This window comes from Dipodomys spectabilis, unplaced genomic scaffold, assembly GCF_019054845.1.
Source record: "Dipodomys spectabilis isolate Male_0828 unplaced genomic scaffold, ASM1905484v1 ptg000351l, whole genome shotgun sequence".
NCBI lineage: Eukaryota > Metazoa > Chordata > Mammalia > Rodentia > Heteromyidae > Dipodomys > Dipodomys spectabilis.
In genome coordinates this window covers 1679168-1698063 of record NW_024871028.1, presented here as the reverse complement: position 1 = coordinate 1698063, position 18896 = coordinate 1679168, and the positions used below count along the sequence as shown (strand labels likewise).

Here is an 18896-nt window from a genome sequence, read left to right as displayed (position 1 = left end):
CACAATACATCCATGAATAAGACACAAAATAAAAAGAATAACTACACTGAATGCAAGATGCATACCACACTTGTAGATAAAGAGAGTTCCTATGTTTAAAAAAGGCTGGCTTGTTATTTTGTCCAGTGCTGGGGCTTCAAATCAGGCCCTGGACCAGGCCTGACATTCTAGTCTTCAAGGATGGTGAGATTTCCCTTCCCCCAAAGTGCAACAGAGCTACCCAGACCTCAGTTCAAATCCCAGCACTGACAAAAGTTTCATTCTCTTGTCAGAAGCCAGTCGTTGAACATGCTTTCCTCTCCTGTGAAAGTCCGGGGCTTTCACTAGGATGAAGAATGCATAGGCAACCCTATAACTATGGGAACAGGTTGTCATCCATGTCAGCACAGTTATACCTGTCACCATACTCAGTAAAATACACAATAACTCCATGAATTAGACACAAATTAAGGAGAAGTGCACCGAATGCAAGATACTGTCTACACATGTATGTAAATACAGATCCTATATTTAAATTATGAATTTATGACTATCTGGACCTCCCTGGGACTCGATGTCAGTTCCTGGGAATGGCCTATCTCCTTCGTTGCTCACAGACTGGTGTCCTCACCTTGACCCTTTCCCCAATTGGGCCTGATAGACTCTGAGTTCAAATCCCAACACTGCCAAAAGATGAATCCTGATGTGAGAAGCCCATCGATTCACCTGTTTTCCTGTCCTGTGAAATTCCTGGGTCTCAGCTTGGAGGGAGAATGCATAGGAAACCCTAAGCCAAGGTATGAGGTTGTCTTCCATGTAAGCACTGTTATATCTTTTACCTTACCCAGTAAAATACACAATACTTACGTAAGACAGAAAATAAGGAGAAAAAGTACTCCAAACGTAAGATGCTATCCACACATATATGTAAATATAGATCCTATGTTTAAATGATTAATTTATGACTATCGTGGCCCACCCTGGGGATCAATGTCAGTTCCTGGAATGGCCTAACTCCTTTGTTGCTCACAGGCTGGTGTGGTCACCTTGAACTATTCACCAATTGGTCCTGCTAGGCCCTGAGTTCAGATCCCAGCACTACCAACAATTGGATCATGCAGTAAGAAGCCAAGTGTGAAAACTTTTTTCCTTTTCTCTGAGAGTCCTGGGTGTCAGGCATGATGGAGAACATGTATACAAATTTAGATTCCATGTGATAGGATGTCATCAGTGTAATAAAGGGAATGGGTTTCATCATAGTAAAATCAACGGTAAATAAATGAATAAAACAAAAAGTACAAGGAACAACCACACCTAACGTGTATGGACTGAACATCCATAGGTAAGTACAAATCCTGTATTTACAATGTATATAAATAGTATGTTTTCCGAGGCTGGGGCTTGAATTTTGGCTTAGAGTAGAGGCTGACTTTCTTATTTTCTAGTACGGTGAGCTTCCCCTTTTTCCACAGTGCTGCAGATTTACCCAGACTCTGAGTTCAAATCCAAACCCTGGCAGAATAAACGGGGTGAATTGCAAGCCAAGGAGCTAATCTCTTTTAATTATTTTTTGCTCAGCAGGGGGCTTGAACTCAGGTTGTGTTAACTCTGCCTCAGCTTCGATCACCCTATGCTGGGGTGCAGCCACTTGGATCCTAGAGCCCCAAGCCTTGTGCGGCAAAAATGTAAGAAAAAATGCAGCAAGATGGCCTTTTTATGTTTTCTTCCCTTGCATGGTGAGTCTCCTAGGTCTGAATGACACTGTTGAAAAGGGTACTTCACATTGGATTGCGGAAGGTTGTCAGACTATTGAGGAAGTCATAGATCCACATGGTAATGTAGGCCTTGATTTCGAATTCTAGTCCTGACACCAATCAATGGCAGGAGATATTAAGAGACTCGTTTCCATACATGGGAATAACAAGTTAATATTATCAATGAGTTGATGGTGAATGACGCTCCTATAAAATTAGACAGCATCATTTCAGGGGACTGATTTTATTTAATATTTATGAAGCAGTAAAAGAATACTATTACATACAGAATACAATATTTTCAGGATATTGATTGATTTACTTAATAGTTTGTTAAGCATGAAAGCAATAACATTAATTACACAGAGGCATTATAAATACCCAAGAATTGGTAGGAATGTAGTCTATATAACTGAATAATGTATAGACATCTCTGGCACACAATAAAGATACATATTTATTAGTGTACTACCATCTGCACGTCAATCTGTTCTTATTTTGACAAGCGCTGGGGCTCGATCTCAAGTACTCGGAACTGCCTGTCAGCTCAATTTGCCACAGGATGGCAGGCTGACACACACACATTCATGAATTGGGCCTTGTAGGCTGTGAGTTCAGATGCCAACACTCCCAGAAAATGAATCGTGTACTAAGAAGCTGATGGTGACACATGTTTTCCTTTCCTGTGAAAGTTCTGGGTGTCAGGAAGGATGTGCAATACATATGCAAACCTATATCCTATGTAATCAATGTAACCACTGTTCTATGTTTCATAATAGTCAATAAAATGAGTAGTCAATGCATGAATAAAACAAAAAATAAAATAAGTAACTACACTGAATGCAATATGGAATCGACATACGTATATAAATATAAATCATATATTTAAAATGTACACAAACAGGATGTTTTCTAGTGGTGGGCATTGATTTCAGGCCTAAGGAACAGACTTGAATTTCTTGAATTCAAGGAGGCAAGCTTCCCCTTCCCACACAGTGCAATGGCAGGGTTACCTAGACCATGAGTTCAAATCCCAGTCCTGGCAGAAAAAAAATGGAATCTCCATGGTATGTAATGCCCAATTCGTAGGTATTTCATTTAGCTTCTATTTAATGAAGGTGATTGTTTAAATATTTCATAAAGTATTAATTAATATCGACCAGTGTCCTATAATGTAATTATGTATACTTTTATCCTCGAATCACTCAATTACTGCCCATTTAATCATGACATACATCTCATTCCTTTGGCAATCATATGAATAGGAATGAGTTTCATAGGATCTCCTGCCATTTGTTGGTGGCAGGACCAGGATTCAAACTGTGGGCTCCAGCTCCTACCACTTAAACCTGAGGATAGGGAACTCACAGTCCTGTCAAAGAACATCAGCAAAACCAATGATTAGCCAGGCATCAGTGGCTTTCATCAGTCCTCCTTAAAACTTACAAGGCTGTGAAAGGAGGATCGTGGTCAAAGTCACCCTAGGCAGAAAAGACCTTGAAACTCCTGTCCAACTTGTGCCAACAAAGCCAGAAGTAAAGCCATGTGGCTCCAGTGGTAGAGAGCTAGCCTTGATCAAAAGCAACTCACAGATTGTGCCCAGATCGTGGGTTCAAGGTTTGGGAACAAACAGACATACACAACAATCTGTGCAGCCATCCGGCTAAAGCAGGTCACACTCTTGTCCCCAACTGGATTGGAAAGAGTTCCCTTGGAAAGGGGCTGCCATCATTTTGATTCCGCCCATTCTGCCTGCATCACAGGATTCCAGCCACACCCCCATTGTTTCATGGTTCTTTCTGACCAATGGGATACAAAAATGGTGGCCTTGCCCACATTCCATGCTGCCCAGTAGTACCATGATTCCCTCTGTTTGTTGACACCACTACCAGCAGTTAAGGAAGGTAGAGGTGGCTGAGTGGTGAGCAAGAGACCTGAGTCCTACAAGGAGAGGCCTTCCTCAGGCCCACTATGTGCCTGCCTGAGTCCCAGCCCCCTCCCCACTTCTCCATGGAGCAGCATTTCAAATCTGGTGCTGCGGGCTCAGACCCATGGTTTCCTCAGGCAGTGGTGCAATGATGTGCCACGAGCCAGCTTGCGGCCCTAATCTGGTCTTTACTTTTTTTTCTGGGTATGGGAGGTGTTGGATGCAGAAGATAGACACCTTGCTGTGTGAGCCCTTGTCTTCTGTGCTTGGTCAAACTTTCACCTGGAAACAGAGAGACAGAGACATAGAGAGAGAGAGAAAGAGAGAGATCATCTTTTTCCTTGTACAGCCTGACTGTGCTCAGTGAGTGATCAGTTGGAAAATTGCAGGTGCTGCATGGATGAATCTTCTGTCACCGGTCTGGATGTATGTGTGTGTGTGTGTGTGTGTGTGTGTGTGTGTGTGTGTGTGTGTGTGTGTGAAGAAGTGGGTTGAAACAAGGAGGCCGAATGCTTTGGTAAATTCTACCTGCTATCTTTGGGGCATGTATGGGCTTCACAGAAGAGGTCTGAGGCCTGGAAGGGTGAGAGGCTTGAAGGGGACACAGCACTGTTAAATTACAAGAACAAGTGATCTGTGTGCAATGGAGCTGTGTACTATTTTGGGCCTGGTTGTGGGGAGCTTCGGAGGACCTGGGAGTGTGGCCTGCAGGGGATGGCTTCCCAGGGGGACAGAGAGCATGGCCAACAATTAGTAAGGACATGAGTTCTGCTAGTATGGAGCACAACAGCATAGGTCAGACTCTGGGTCTTCTCTTCATGATATCTGATGGGTGAGCCCAACCCTATTTTAAATCTTGAGCTGTGATTTTCAGATCTCAGCCTCCTGAATACCTAGGATTATAGGCATGAGCCTCTGGCACTGGGAGTCTGGTTGTTTTTTGTATATTAGGATTTGACCTCAAGGCCTTAGGCTTGTCAGTCTGGACTTCTACCATTCTAGTCAAGCTTTTCTGTCTTGGGCATTTCTGAGATGGAGAATTAATATATGCTCAGCCTGGGCTGGATCATGGTCCTCCCATCTGTGACAGGCATGAGCCACCAGGCCCATTCTTCTGTAGTTGGAATGGTAGACATGTAGCGCCACGCTCAATCATTGGTTTAGTTGGATTGGCCCAAACTCAGTCCATGGCAGCAGATTCTTGACCAGAGGTGAAGCTCTGGGTTGGGCCTCAACCATTGGACTTCAGTCTCCTCATGGGACAGTTGTGAGGATACAAAGGATTAATACAGAAAGATCTCTGGAGCAGGGACAGGCACAGAGGAAGGGGCCATCTGATACTGTTCTTGGCAATTCTGAGAGCATATGATCAGAAGTTACCTGGAAAGATCTCAGATGGTGTGTGTTATTAATGCTGCAACAGGAATGGGATTATGAAACAAAACATGGCTCTCTTTCTTTATAACCCTATCCCCATGAGGAACGGGATCCTTCACTTTGTTCAGTTTTGAAGCTGGGGAAACTGAGGCACAGATAAGCCGGGTGACCTACTAATGACTCCCAGCTGACAGGAAGCTCGGCCTGACTTCTCTGCCATGCTCCCTAGGACAATGGGTGCTATTCAGTCCACTATTTGTGGTGGGAAGTCCAATTCTTTTCAGTCATGGGGCTTGAACTTTGGGCCTGGGGAAGCTCCCCGAGGTCCTCAGCTCAAAGCTAGTACTCTACCACTTGAGTCACAGCACCACTTCCAGTTTTCTGGTGGTTCTTTGGAGATAAGAGTCTCAGAGGTGTTCCTGCCCGGGATGACAATAAATCACGATCTTCATATCTCAGCCTCCATTGTACTTAGGATTATAGGCCTGAGCCACTGGCACCTGGCTTAAGTGTAATTCTGAGCTTCTTTCTTTCTCTTTCTCTCTCAGGAACTGATTCAATGGGTGCTGGAGGAGGTGACCCAGCATCCCCATGTGGTTGGTACCAAGGTGGCCCTCTCATTCTGGCGGTAGGCTGTGGGTCAGGAGCTGTCTCGCTCAGTCTGTTGCACCAGCTCCATGAGGTAAGTCCCTCTGTGCCCTGGGTACACTGTGACAGTTATCTATTGTCCATTTAGCCTTACTGGAATCAGTACTGTGTTCAATGCTCTTTTCTAGCAAAAATTACTGGCTAAAATTATGATACATAGTTACAGAATGAAAATGTAATGCCATCTTAAGAAAGCCATTTAGGGTTCTGGGAATGTGGTTTCATGGTATGGTGATTGCCTAGCATGCATGAAACCTTGGGTTCAATTCCTCAGTACCACATAAATTGAAAAGGAAACACTGGAAGTGGTCCTGTGCCTCAAGTGGTGGAGGGTTAGCCTTGAGGAAAAAAAAAAGCTGAGGAATAATTCCCAAGCGCTGAGTTCAGTCCCAGGACTGCCAAAACAACAACAGCATCAACAACAATTTAGTTAGTAAATGCAAAATAAAGAACCCATATTTGGAATATATAATTGCGTCTTCCATGCTAATACCTGACAATAGTCCCTAATTCATGTACTTTACCTATGTTAGGATACTGTGTTGAAAGAAAGTTTTGTTCATTAGGTCACGGCAATTAATGCCGGGAATGTGCTTAGATGTCAGGTGAAGATTAATACTGGAAAATTCAAAGATTCCAGGCTTTTGAGTGGGGTCACTGCTAATCACAATGAGAAGGATTGTCTAAGTGAGATTTGGAAATTATTTTGGTCAGTCATCGCACCAAAAAGGCAAAAGCTAATTAACAGTTGTGACAGAAGAGAAGGAATAACTCCAGATGGAAAGAAAAAATGATAGTAACTAATGTATAGGAGAAACCGTTCCATGGAACCATGTTTGGTTATTGAAGAACTAGTTATCAACTAGGCTTATTCCTCATTGCCTTTAGCATTCAAAATCTCCTAGGCTAGTTCTTAATCTCAGTGTGATAAATGTATCTTCTTCTATGCTGTTCTTTCATACCTGATCTCCTTTGCTTTCTAAAAATCTGTCTTTCTATATTTCTCTATGAACATTTCCTGATATTAAATACACCTCCAAAGATGAAAGAGGATGCTAATGTAAGAGTCCCATAACTCATGAGTCATTAATGTAACAAAATGGAAAAGGAGGACATATTTATTGCTACTTCAATTTTTCTGAAAAGCTGCAATGTCACATCATTTGGTTCAGATTTCCATTCTTTGTCTACATAGTGACATTAAGTGCACATAAATGCAAATATTAGCCGGGTGCTGGTGGCTCATGCGTGTAATCCTAGCTACTCAGGAGGTTGAGACCAGAGGATTGTGGTTCAAAGCCAGCCTGGTCAGGAAACACTGGTCCATGAAACACTTATCTTCAATTAACCCCAGAAACCCAGAAGTGGTGCTGAAGCTAAAGTGGTAGAGTGCTCAAGTTGTGCTGAAGAGCTGAGAGACAGTGCCCAGGATTAATGTTCAATCCCCACAACCAACAAAAAGTGCAAATATGGCTTTAAGTTTCACCCAAAGGAATGATGAAGTCAATAGTAATCTTCCCAAATGATTTATTAGTGCACCTGCTTTTGCTGAGTTATTTTTATGGCTTCTTTGCTAAACCTATTCTCTTCTTTAAAAATTGTCAAGTATTAGCTTTATAATAAACTTCATCTAATATTTCTTGGTTCAAAAGAGAAGTCTATACAATTGATGTCACTTAGCTTTCTTACTGTCTTAGTTTAAAGCCAACCCAGGAAAGAGAGTCTGTCAAACTCTTATCTGTAATTAAACACCAAAAAAGACAGAAGTGGAGTTTTGGCTCAAGCAGTGGAGTACTAGCTTTGAGCCAGGTGGGAAAGAAAGACAACTGTTAAGGGACAGGCGCCAGTCTCTAAGTTCAAGCCCCAGAACAGCACAAAGTAAACAAACAAGCAAACAAAACACACCCTGGGCATTTCTTTGGGACTCTCCTTAAAATAGTGGTGGTCCGAGAAGAGGCTGCTTTTGCTGATCATACTCACTGGATCCTGCTTTTTTGGAATCCTTATTGCTATGGAAAACTCAGGACCAGACTAAAGGAATTGATAACTGATTCCTGCAACAAGAGAATCATCTCAGGTGTGAAACATCCATCCATAAGACACTTTAAAACCTCCTTATCTTTGCTTTTTGGCAGTAGAAAACTTTTAAAACAAAGTTACTTCCTTTTGTTCTATGCTGGCCTTCAAATGGCATATTGTTTCCTTTTGTAACACTCTCAACCAGAAGTTTACAGACAAGTCAGGGACAGAGTTTCCTTCCAGCCTTGGATTCTTTTCTTGTACAGTAAAAAGGAAAGCAAGAGTTAACTTGAACTTTATCATTTTTCTATGTTCAATTCCTCTCCTGGGATCAGTTTCCACATCCAGTAACAGTTACTTCCACTTATTTCCAGTAACAATCTATGGTGCTGCTACAGAAAAAAATGACTGTTTTCTGGCTTCATTGAAATAGCACAAGGACACTTTGGACATGATGTAACACGTGTTTCAGAGACAACTTAGTAAAGAGAAATTCAATTTAAATTGCTTATAAATACATTATCCATGAGAACATTTTTTTCAAACTTCTTATGTGCTCTGTAAATTAATGTGAATTTTAAATGGGAAGAAGGTTCTCAGATCATTTTTTGTGAGTCTATCTGCTATGCATTAATTTCCCAAGTGTACATGAGCTAACAGTAAGAGAAACAATAGCAATTATAGGAGAAAAAGAAGTTCTGTGTTTATGTATAAGTGTTCAATACAATATAGAAGACTCTACAAATAAGAAAACATTGAAACAGTAATGCCAAGTCCAGTATGTAGATTTATGCGAGTGATATGGAGAAAGCATTACTCCTAAGTGGAACACGAAGCATGAGGCCACTCCCTTTCTAAATCACGCTTGCTAATCACGTAAATGTGCAAAAAGGAGAATGGAAGAATGATTCTGTTTCCAATGTAAGTCAGATATAGAAGAATAGACATAACTGGAAAAAAAGAGTCTATCTTGAGAGAACAGGAATTATACTAGCAATGAACCTGGTGGCTCAGATCACATTTCTTTTTCTTTCCTTTTCTTATATTCTTTGTTTTGTTGTTGTTGTTCGTGGAAATTGAAATATGGGACAGGGCGCTGTTCCTCTGAAATGCAGCTCAAGGCTAGTGCTCTTACACTTGAGCCAAAGTGCCACTTGCAGTTTTCTGGTAATTATTGGAGCAAATAGTCTCCAGGACTTTCCTACCCGTGCTGGCTTTAAACCCCAATCCTCAGATCTCACAACAACTTGGTTTATGACCACATTTCTAACAGTATACTTTCAGGATATGTAAGGTAAATGTTCATCTATCTTTATATGAACTCTTGAGTTAAAAATATGGGCTACAGGTTAGACTTTCCACTCACAAAAGTGTTTGAAGTTTAAAAGTTAATACTCCTGGAAAAATAAAACCTAAGATTGTAAAGGAGTCTGGGAAGTTCAATTTGCATCCGGCTTGGACAGTATAGGCTTTGAGACACTACCTATAATTAACCAGCCAAAAGTTGGAATACCAGTCACGAGGAAGATTGCTGAATAACAGCTTTAGGTTTTTGCATAAATACATACAAACATACACATACACACAGAGGCACTTATAGGTGCACACAAAAATACACAAATGAAATAACTCTCAGCATATGTAGAAAAGTTAGAAAAGAGTAGAAAATAGATCCTGAGTAAGACTGAATCAAGTGATAATTTTTAGTATTAGAAAGCCCTCAAGTGAACTTTCCCCCAGAATTTGAGAATATTACATAGGTAGGGACCAGAGATAGTAAGAGAGTCAAGCAATAATTATTAATGGGATAGGATCCATGGAGGAATGAATCTGGGAACCCTGCAGGCGCATCTGAAAATGTTCCTATCCTGTGTCAAATGTTAAAACATCTTTGAAAATAGTACATAAACAGTCTGAGCAGTCAGTCTAGTGGATAAGATCATAGGAGAAGTTCAGAATTGCTAGTCTGTTTCTAGATTATATAAAGAAACTATGGCAGGACAATGTGATACAAGCCTGGAATTCTAGCACTCAGACAGGAGATTAGAGAGTGGAATTACATAAAGATACCTTCCCTGGACCAGGTAGAATAATTTTGTCTCAGTAAAACAAACCAAACAACAAGAAAGGAATACACAGTTGGAGGTTTAGCCTTGTTAAATTAGAATTTAGATTTAAAATATATTTTTTGGTTTTGTTTGTAATTTCATATTCTGTAGGATACTACAAAATTCTTTTTAAGTAGAGGGATTAATTGAAAATTTCACAAATGATTCAGGCATATTATTTGCCTAGATATTCTTTCAAGAGACTTATAATTAGGACATAATAGATAATTCGCACAGTTCATGTATACCATATTAATGTGAATAATCTAGACAGAGTTGCCAAGAAATGGATGACATTAATTTATACATTTAGAAAAACCAGTTTTTTAAGAGTTTGGTTTAATATGGTATGAAGAGAGTAATTGTGTGACATCTTCTTTCTTCTACCTATATATAACACAGGACGCCATTTCCTTATTTACGTGTCTCTGTATACATGGAGAAAAATGCTGGGTTTGGGGTTTATTTTCAATTTTGTTTTTGTTTTATTGGTTCATCCTAGAGCTTGAACTCTTCGCCTGGACAGTGTCTCTGAGCCTGTTTATGCTCAAGGCTCAAGCCTTACCATTTCAACCTCAGTGCCACTTGAATCTGGCTTTTGTGGAGAAGTTTTTTGGAGATAAGATTCTAAGAAACCTTCTTTCCTGGGTGGGCTTTGGATCATAATTTTCCTATCTTAGCATAATGAATATCTATGATAATTAAAAAGTATAAATATAAATAATATTTGCAAGTGTTCTGATCTCAAGAATACCAGTGGAGGAAAAATGATGCAGCTCAGTTTATTGTGTTCTTTTCAGAACAAGGAGAGTGTCACATTAGCAGACGTGTAGTATTTTTTCAAAATAGAGATAAGGTATACATGAAGTGAATTAAGGAATTTTAAGGTGTCCCTTACAAGTTGGAAACTGTTGGGCTAGGATGACTTTATGGCATAAATCTTGGGATTGATGGTCATAGAAATAATAGCTTACTCTTATAAAAAATTGCTTACTCTTGAAGAATTAATTATTACACATGCTTCATAGTTTTATCCTCTACCAGAATGTGGCTATTTTTCTGTTTACTTCTCAATCTGTAACACCACATTGGAAAATGCATCTATTGCAGAATTACATAACATGCAAAAAGGTACTGTTTTGAATCTCTTAGGAATGTTGAGAATTTAAAAATGAGTAGTTGTTAGTCATAGGAATTTTGAATTCTGTCCTCTTAACAACTTACTTACTTTTAAAAGTTATGGGTTTCAATAGCATTAAACTGTTTTCTCTTTTAAAATGAGAAAGTATTAAATTTATTCTTTTTTGAAAAATTTGGCAAGTATATTGTGAAAATATTGTATAGTTGGATAACATTCAAGTTGATGACCCTCTGATAAAGAAGGGGTAATTAATTCAAATGAGATGCCACATAGTATTGATTTTTAAAATGTTACTACATAAAGAATATTATTTACTGTGCCAATACAGTGAAATTATATTTTATGTAGCTTATTTTTTCAATTTTATTATCAAAATGATGTACAGTGGGGTTACAGTAATTGTAAAGTATTAAATCATAACTTTTCAAACTTGGTAACCCATCCTCAATTTTCTCAGTTTTCCTTCACCCCTTCACTCCTCACAAGTTGTAATGTACATTTCCAACATATTGTCTTGTGAGTATTGCTATTGCATTGGTTTGCCTTTGGTCCTTTGTCTCACCATTATGATTTTCCTTTTCCCTTCGCTAATTAAGGTAAATGTATACACAATACAAAATGACATACAGCAGGGATAAACCATAGGGAAAAATCCCAAAGAAAACAGAAATCACATAGTTCATCCAAAACAACAACCACAAATGAAAAAAAAAAATCTGGTTCCATATCTTGGAATTCATTTTGCTTAGCATGAGCTAATATGCTTATATATACGCATAACAAAGCCACTGGAAAATAATAGCTGCATGGATACTATATCATGAAAACAGCATGTTAAATTTTTGATGGTGAAGGTGGAATTAGGATTGGTGAATTTGTGGTTCTGATAAAGGATTTTCAAGAGTTTTAAAGTTATGACAGGTAAAATTTAATTGTTCAAAATTTTTAACAACTTAGTCTATTAAGAAAATTTTAAATTTCCTGGAAGAATAGGCTTTCATGCAAAGAAATCCAAGGAGACTTAGTAGAGAAGGAGCAATGTGGATGAAGATGGCTCTTTTTCACACTAAACACACAGACCTCAGAAACCTTGCTGTAAATCCTGTAAGTTCCCTTGAGAGTTGTCCTTACTCAGGAACTATATTCTCACTGTTTGAAACAAGGTTGTATTGGAATTTAAATTAAAAGTTCTTAAAAAAATAAAGCATCAAAATTTGTGAATTTACCTTTAATTATCAAACATTAATTCTCTGAAAAAGATAATTTGAGTGAAAATATTTAGGGAGAAAGTGACCTCGAAAATGAAAGAAGGTGTTGGGGTTACACCTTTCTGTTTGCAACACTTTCCACAATGTCTTTGGACATGAAGCAGTGAAACATAAAAAAAAAAAATCTGATTGGATACTTCAAAATAATGATTTCACATTTCTATGTGGCTCACAAAAATAATACTCTTAATAATATGAGATAGTGAAGACTTCCTTTATTACATATGCCAAAAAGTTCAGAAAAGAATTGAGCAAATGGGAAAGTTAATTTAAAAAGTTTTCTTAGAAGCCTTAGCTAAGTGTATTGTCTTCAGCAGTGAAGGGAGGCCAAAACTTTTTGATATAAATTGTGTTAGAATTTTTACTCCCTAAAGTGATTTTACAGAGCCCATTTGTCTCACTACAATGCAGAACTGATTGAATGAAGACATGAAAATAAATTCCACATCCAAATGAGGCAACTTAAAAGTTTTAAAAGAGAAATAATGAAGATGTAGCAGTGGTGGAGCCTGTAAGGTTCTTCAGCTTCACTAGACTTGAAGCCAAGAAGCTGTGATTAATTGGAACTCCGGCAAGAGCTAAGAGAAGGACATAGAAGTAGGACATAGAAGCATTGTCCTTTTGTAACAGACAGTTTCTCCCAAGTATGGGTGATTTAACTCTATTCTCCTCCATACATCTTGGTGAACAAATGCAAGACCAAGAGAAAAATAATCTATTGAAATAATTTTGCATAGAATAACTTCACTGTTCCTGATATGGTATCTAAGGAGAATCTTAAGAGAGAAGATAAAAGTGCAGTATTTTTTGGTTTCCTCTAAACATCTTGTTAGCAAAATATATCTTTGAGGTTAGACAACTCTGATTGAACCAACAAGTGATGTAGTACTTTTATTGTGGGCACTTTAGACACAAGAAGTCTTTCAAGGTAAAAGAAAAAAAATACAGCAAATATTTGTGATCACAGCGTCTTGGACTGTTTGCTGGAGTCAAAGTTTGACATTAGATTTCTCCTCATTAACATAGATATTGTTTCATGGCAACAAATGCAAGAGGGAAGTTTAATGGACTCACTTGGCCAATTAAACAGCATGAAAGAAGAAAATGACAAATAATATTTAATGAAATCATTTTGACAAATTACTTTGCCAGAAGAAAAAGGAAAAATATAATTCAAAATCAATTGACTTAAAACTATGAAGAAAGAGTAGTGAAGAGAGATTAGAGAAAATATAGAGGATTGTTTTCTCTCCAGTGGAGTAATGGGTTCTTGATCTTGTTTCTTCCATTCTACCTCACAAGCTACCAAGTGTGTCTCAGGACTGGATTATTCAGTTCAGACAGAAAACTCATAGAAGAAAGATACTGTTTAGAGCCTATGTAGGTGATTTATAACCTTAGACAATCAATTTAATTCTGTTCAAAATTCTCCCCTACCCCAAACTGCCCTCTTTGAACAGCATTGTTTGCTTTTCCCAAGACTGCCCTTCATTAACTGATTAAAATTTTGAGAGGTCATATTCATACTCTCTAGAGATTGCTGTTTGGTTGTGATTTTTGTGTGTTTTTGTTTCTTGTTGTGTTTTTAACTGAATTTTAAAAGGTTGTGCAATTGTGTTACAATTAAATATATCCATCTAATTGTCCAATGCTCCTAGATCAGAGTCATTCCTTCCATCATTCTCAACCAACCCTTTCTCCAAGATTTATTTCCAATTTACCACTTCCTTCATGATATGTGTACATTGAGTATTCTAGCTGTACTTACCCCTTGTTCATTTTTCATTCATTCTATGTCTTTACTATAATTCCTCTCTGGTTTCAACTTCCTGATAGTCATTCTGTTAAGCTATCTATTAATACTTTGAAAGGTTTATATACATTCCATGGAGTTTCAATCCTGCATATTCTTGAACTGATGTCAGCTTATATTTCCATAATTCATTCATCTGCAACAACAGTTTGCAAGACTGGAGACGTGAAGCACCTAAACATGATTTATTCTCACCCATTTGGAAGATTAATCTTTAGTCAAAAAGAAAGTTAAAAATGGATTAGAATGTATTCCTAACTATGAATTTTTATAAATGGCTTTGTACAATGGTGTGATTCTTTTGTTTTACATGGAATAATATTTTCTACTACCTATAAGTTTTGGAAAAAGAAAAAAATTAAAATTTATTCCTAGAGAGGAATATGATAGAAATTGAAGACAGATATTATGTGTGTCATATCTCTGATGAGTACCCATATTCAAGACTTAAAGTAATATTTCTTACTATGTTAGACAGAGGGAAAACATAAAATAACATATGATAAGGCAAATATTTGTGATTTTTTAAAATGTACCTTATTAAATGATGAAATTTATTAGGTAACGTTTGGGTTGAAATTTAGGAGGCTGATCTATTTAACACACTTCTGGAAGGCCCTTACTGAAAAACACAAATTGTGGGTGGTACTATTTCTACACTTTAATGAATGGTTGAACATGTTTGGCATTAGTGCTGTGTAAATAATTCAACTCTATTGTAACTTGCTCCCTATACTTGAAAAACTTGTAATGTCACTAAGTATCATCAATTTCTCAAATGTTATTTTTGTGAATACGATTTCAAAAAGTTTATTTGAAAAGGAATACACTTTCAGGAGATTAAATTTAGGTTATCATTGGTTTGAGAGTGACATTTTTATACCACAAAACCATGTTGTACTGAAGTCCCATTGTTTGAAGCACTCCTTAGTGCTTCAAATGTTTTTCTGAATTACATTTGAGCTATAGGTCCAGATTTCGGGGCTTTGGTAGACCAATTATGGATCTATCCTTCCAGGAACTATTTTTTGGCCCACTTATGTTGGAATAAAATCTTTCGTTAATCATAGGTGAGGGGTATTAAAAATAATCTTATGACACTTTGTGAACTTGTTCACTCATATGGGATGGTCATCTGTAAGTTGAATGTTTAAATTACAGTACTTTCTCTCAAATTTTGCGATCTCATCATTCATTTTAAGTAGCCTTGCATTTCACAATTACTTTCTGCTAATTCCTGCATCTCAAGGAATTGGGGCCCTGAAATATAGGAAAAGCGAAATTGAGATGGGTCTTCAATTACTTTGTGTTGATATGTTGCTTGGGCCATGGTGAGAAGTCTTGCCCCTGTTATCTGATGATGCAGGTAGGAATGCTTCACAAATATGGAGAAAACCAGTTTGGGACAAGCGAGTTAAACAATAAACAGAGCAGCAGAGTAAAATCCATTATAGATTAGAGGAAAAAATTGTTTTTTACCATGTGGATTCAGAAGACCAAGAACAGTTAGAATGTATCACAAGTTTATACTAAAAACATTGCACTGATACTTTTTATAGTCTAATATATATATTAAACCTAATTATTTATATTCAAATTCTATTTATTGGAATAAATAAATATCAATTTATTTGTCAAATTGTCAACTAATTCTAGTAAGTTTCATTGTGTGAAATATAAAATCAGTACATATAAATATAAAATATATAACTATATATAATATAATTAAAAGGCACACGTTTTGCATTGTTCTGTTGTAGTTACTGTATTAAAGGCAACTCTGTTTTAAAGTATTATTCCATTATCTCTACCTCAGTGTTTGATAGAGTTAGACCTAAAGCTTTACCATTTGTAGATTTACAGCATGGAGGCAAGAGGAAACACTGTGATTAAAACATTATCAATTCAATGTCTAATAACGAGGAGAACCATATGCACTTCTCCTGCAACTATGAAAATATTTGGTGATAAAAAGGCAGTAGTGTAAGTTCCTGCCTGGTTGGATGGTAGACAGGCCAGGACATTAAGTTATCATGCATACGAACAATTTTTTCACCTTCTTGGCTTTAGCTACTTTTGAAATGGAGGTATAATAAAGGTATTATATTTTGATAAAATACCTTCTAGTCTGAACAGTTCTATTTGAACTGTTCATCTCTCTATGATCCCTTGTAACCAAGATTAGCTTTGTTCTAGTAAGACAATCTATGCTTTCAGGGTAAGATATTCTGGTTGGTCTGTTCCCACATGGAAGAAGGGTAAAGGCTCAGGTAGACATTTGTTCCAGTAACACCTCATTTGGGAAAATGTCAGCTGAAGAAGTTTAGAAGTAGCTCTTAAGGAACGCTTACTTTGAATCCATTAGGTCCACAAAGCTAATTCAGTTGGATAAATAAGTACTTGAAAACGCCATCACCTTTGGACCCATCTATAAATAATTGAGAGTATGATCAAATTCCAAATAAAAAGAATTAAGATAGTCATTGACAAAAAAATTTGCAAATGTGAGCAATCGACTGATCAATATAATTTTTCCACTATTCACAGAATTTTAGGGAAATAAGATCGATAGCATTGTTAGGAACAATAAGGTTTCCTTGTTACAAGTAGGCACCCATAGATATAAGCCTGTATAATGATTGCATCATTAACTACTTAAATTTAGAGGATACTACATGCTTCAGCAGCATGTATACTCAAATTACAATACAGAGATTAACATGGCACTTGCACAAGGATAATATGAAAATGTGAGAAGTATTCCATATTATTCATCCTTCAGATGCAAGAAATGAAAAACAGTTATTAAAAAGTTGATTACAAAATTACAAGTGTAACAATACACGTAATTCATAGAATTAAATTTAGTTTGACATCAGTGTATTAAATCTTCACCTCACAAAGGCGTTTACATAGCATAAACTTTACAAATCTTTTCAAATTAGACAACATTGTCATTTTATCACAAAGAAAAATAATATTAAGTCCTAGAAAAAAAAGGAAGCAAACTGTTTCTATATGGAATGCAATTGGAAAAGACACATTAGTGAACCTATATGTTATAAAATAATGTAGAATTCAAAGAATATCTAGGAGAAAATAAAATAAATTATGAACATTTTGCAAACATAGAATATAGTATATTTTAAAATATACTTTTTCAGACAAGCACCAGAAATATTTTAGTTTCTGTACTACTCATTTCAACAGGTAAATTAAAATTATTTCTGATTAAAAAATCACAAACTCTGAAGAAAATATTATACATGTATACAAAAACTATTGAATGCATTTTGACATCCAAGGCAGGCAATTCACTTGGAAGAATTCCGCAGAATCCATGAATTTTTGTAGGAAAATATTAGTGCTGCCGGGCACTGGTGGCTCATGCCTATAATCCTAGCTACACAGGAGGCTGAGATCTGAGGATCATGGTTAAAAGCCAGCCTGGGAAGGAAAGTCTGTGGTACTCTTATCTCAAATAAACCAGTAGAAAACTGGAAGTGGAGCTGTGTCTCAAGTGGTAGAGCGCTAACCTTGAGCTGAAGATCACAAGGGATATCTGGGATAGCTCCCAGGCCCTGAGTTCAAGCTCCATGACCGACCAAAAAAATATATTGCTCTTATTTCATTGTGAAAATATTTTGTAGGGACACAAAAGATGGACTTGCATTTTTGAAATTTAAGAAACTTAACCCGACCATTAGGACTTCATTGAACAATTTGTACAGCCTTCCATAACTTCATAGAGGTAGTGATACATACTTATCCTTTTGGCAATATCAAATACGGTTTCTTCTATGTTGTTCTTCAGGCCTGGTTTTATATAATGGTTCAACAGAAGGTGATCCAGCGTACCTTTGCTATCTCAATTCTCAGCAGCAAGATGTAAGGGTGTCACGAGTTCTTTAGTTTGGGGAAGTGGCGCTGTGGCTCAACCAGTAGAGTACTCGCCTTGAGCTGAAGAGCACAGGGACAGCACCCAAGCCCAGAGCTCAAGCCCCACAACCGACAAAAAAAACCCACAACACCAACAAAAAACAAACAAAAATATTTGGGCTGGGAAGGTGGCTCAGTGGTAGAGCACTTCCCTTGCATGCATGAGGCCCTAGGTTTTATTCCTCAGCACCACATAAGCAGAAAAAAAAGCCAGAAATGGTGCTGTGGCTCAAGTGGTAGAGCACTAGCCTTGAGCTGAAGAGCTGAGGGACAGCGTCCAGGCCTAGAGTTCAGGCCCCACGACCAGACCAAAAAAAATTTTAAAAAGAGTCCTTTAGTTTGGGCATTGGTATCTGTATCATGATGAAGTAAGAAAGAAGCCACTCTGGTATTATTCCACGTATATGCACTGTGCAGCGGTGTCCAGTCATCTACAGGTATTGCATGTGCCGATTGAGACACCAACTCACTGACAATGTCCAAGTGTCCACTGTAGGCTTCTCAAAGAGGGTTATACTCATCATCATCCCTACTATTAACATGAGTGGCCTTTTGGGAAAGAAGTCTCCGCACTGCAGTAAGCTGAATATTTTTGGCAGCCCAATGAAGAGATTTGCTTGGATCCTTCTCCAATTTTTTTTCTTGCAATTGATACCATTCCTTACTTTTTCATCTTGTTCCCCATATTCCTAAGAATTGCCTAACCAGAGACTTTGAGTGCCAGTGGGAATGAGGTGTCCATGTATTTCCCTAATAGTTCCCATTGGTTGAACTAGTCAGAAATACCCAGTGAATTTTCTGCATCTGTTTATTCATCACGATTTATTTTCTCTTTTTCCAATTTTACTATTCGAAATCATTCTAACTGGAGAGTAGGGAGTTGATGGAGAGCAGCAGAAAGATCTTCCTCCATATTCAAATGT

General features: G+C 37.6%; 1 pseudogene; it reads left to right on the top strand.

The window, feature by feature from the left end:
• Window positions 1-16709: 16709 nt before the first annotated feature.
• LOC122095450 lies at window positions 16710-16806 on the top strand (annotated as a pseudogene).
• Window positions 16807-18896: the final 2090 nt, after the last annotated feature.